This window comes from Heterodontus francisci, unplaced genomic scaffold, assembly GCF_036365525.1.
Source record: "Heterodontus francisci isolate sHetFra1 unplaced genomic scaffold, sHetFra1.hap1 HAP1_SCAFFOLD_519, whole genome shotgun sequence".
NCBI lineage: Eukaryota > Metazoa > Chordata > Chondrichthyes > Heterodontiformes > Heterodontidae > Heterodontus > Heterodontus francisci.
In genome coordinates, this window is record NW_027140454.1 from 332641 (window position 1) to 335280 (window position 2640).

Below are 2640 nucleotides of genomic sequence, written 5' to 3' on the forward strand. Positions count from 1 at the left end.
TTCTGACTTTGTCTTTTCTCTATTTCTCTGACTTTGTCTTTTCTGTATTTCTGACTTTGTCTTTTCTCTATTTCTCTGACATTGTCTTTTCTGAATTTCTGACTTTGTCTTTTCTCTATTTCTCTGACTCTGTCTTTTCTGCATTTCTGACTTTGTCTTTTCTGTATTTCTGACTTTGTCTTTTCTGTATTTCTGACTTTGTCGTTTCTGTATTTCTGGCTTTGTCTTTTCTTTATTTTTGTCTTTGTCTTTTCTGTATTTCTGACTTTGTCTTTTCTCTATTTCTGACTCTGTCTTTTCTGCATTTCTGACTTTGTCTTTTCTGTATTTCTGACTTTGTCTTTTCTTTATTTCTCTGACTTTGTCTTTTCTGTCTTTCTGACTTTGACGTTTCTCTATTTCTCTGACTTTGACTTTTCTCTATTTCTGACTATGAATTTTCTCCATTTCTCTGACTTTGTCTTTTCTGTATTTCTGACTTGCTGTCTTTTTCTGACTTTGTCTTTTCTGTCTTTTTCTGACTTTCGTCTTTTCTCTATTTCTGACTTTGCTTTTTCTGTATTTCTGACTTTGTTTTTTCTCTATTTCTGAGTTTGTCTTTTCTCTATCTCTGACTTTCTCTTTTCCCTATTTCTGAATTTGTCTTTTCTGTATTTCTGACTTTGTCCTTTCTGCATTTCTGACTTTGCCTTTTCTGTATTTCTGACTTTGTCTTTTCTCTATCTCTGACTTTCTCTTTTCTCTATTTCTCTGACTTCGTCTTTTCTGTATTTCTGACTTTGTCTTTTCTCTATTTCTCTGGCTTTGTCTTTTCTGTATTTCTGACTTTGCCATTTCTCTATTTCTCTGACTTTGTCTTTTCTGTATTTCTGACTTTGTCTTTTCTGCATTTCTGACTTTGTCTTTTCTGTATTTCTCTGACTTTGTCTTTTCTGTGTTTCTGACTTTGTCTTTTCTTTATTTCTCTGACTTTGTCTTTTCTGTATTTCTGACTTTGTCTTTTCTGTTTTTCTGACTTTGTCTTTTCTGTATTTCTGACTTTGACTTTTCTCTATTTCTCTGACTTTGTCTTTACTGTTATTCTGACTTTATCTTTTCTCCATTTCTGACTTTGTCTTTTCTCTATTTCCGACTTTGTCCTTTCTGTATTTTTGACTTTGTCCTTTGTTTATTTCTCTGACTTTGTATTTTCTCTATTTCTGACTTTGACTTTTCAGTATTTCTGACTTTGTCTTTTCTGTATTTCTGGCTTTGTCTTTTCTTTATTTTTGACTTTGTCTTTTCTGTATTTCTGACTTTGTCTTTTCTTTATTTCTCTGACTTTGTCTTTTCTGTATTTCTGTCTTTGACTTTCCTCTATTTCTATGACTTTGACTTTTCTCTATTTCTGACTATGACTTTTCTCCATTTCTCTGACTTTGTCTTTTCTGTATTTCTGACTTGCTGTCTTTTTCTGACTTTGTCTTTTCTGTCTTTTTCTGACTTTGTTTTTTCTGTATTTCTGACTTTGTCTTTTCTCTATTTCTGACTTTCTCTTTTCCCTATTTCTGAATTTGCCTTTTCTGTATTTCTGACTTTGTCTTTTCTCTATCTCTGACTTTCTCTTTTCTCTACTTCTCTCACTTCGTCTTTTCTGTATTTCTGTCTTTGTCTTTTCTCTATTTCTGACTTTGTCTTCTCTGTATTTCTGAGTTTGTCTTTTCTCTATCTCTGACTTTCTCTCTTCCCTATTTCTGAATTTGTCTTTTCTGTATTTCTGACTTTGTCCTTTCTGCATTTCTAACTTTGCCTTTTCTGTATTTCTGACTTTGTCTTTTCTCTTTCTCTGACTTTCTCTTTTCTCTATTTCTCTGACTTCGTCTTTTCTGTATTTCTGACTTTGTCTTTTCTCTATTTCTCTGACTTTGTCTTCTCTGTATTTCTGACTTTGCCTTTTCAGTATTTCTGACTTTGTCTTTTCTCTTTCTCTGACTTTCTCTTTTCTCTATTTCTCTGACTTGGTCTTTTCTGTATTTCTGACTTTGCCCTTTCTCTATTTCTCTGACTTTGTCTTTTCTGTGTTTCTGACTTTGCCTTTTCTGTATTTCTGACTTAGTCCTTTCTGTATTTCTGACTTTGTCTTTTCTCTATTTCTATGACTTTGTCTTATCTGTATTTCTGACATTGCCTTTTCTCAATTTCTCTGAAATTATCTTTTCTGAATTTCTGACTTTGTCTTTTCTCTATTTCTCTGACTTTGTCTTTTCTGTGTTTCTGACTTTGTCTTTTCAGTATTTCTGACTTTGACTTTTCTCTATTTCCGACTATGTCTTTTTTGTATTTCTGACTTTGTCTTTTCTGTATTTCTGACTTTGTCTTTTCTCTATTTCTGACTTATTCTTTTCTCTCTTTCTCTGACTTTGTCTTTTCTGCATTTCTGACTTTGTATTTAATGTATTTCTGACTTTGTCTTTTCTCTATTTATGACTTTGTCTTTTCTTTATTTCTCTGACTTTGTCTTTTCTGTATTTCTGAATTTGTCTTTTCTGTATTTCTGACTTTGTCTTTTCTCTATTTCTGACATTTTCTTTTCTCCATTTCTGACTTTGTCTTTTCTGTATTTCTGACTTTGACTTTTCTCTATTTCTCTGACTTTCTCTT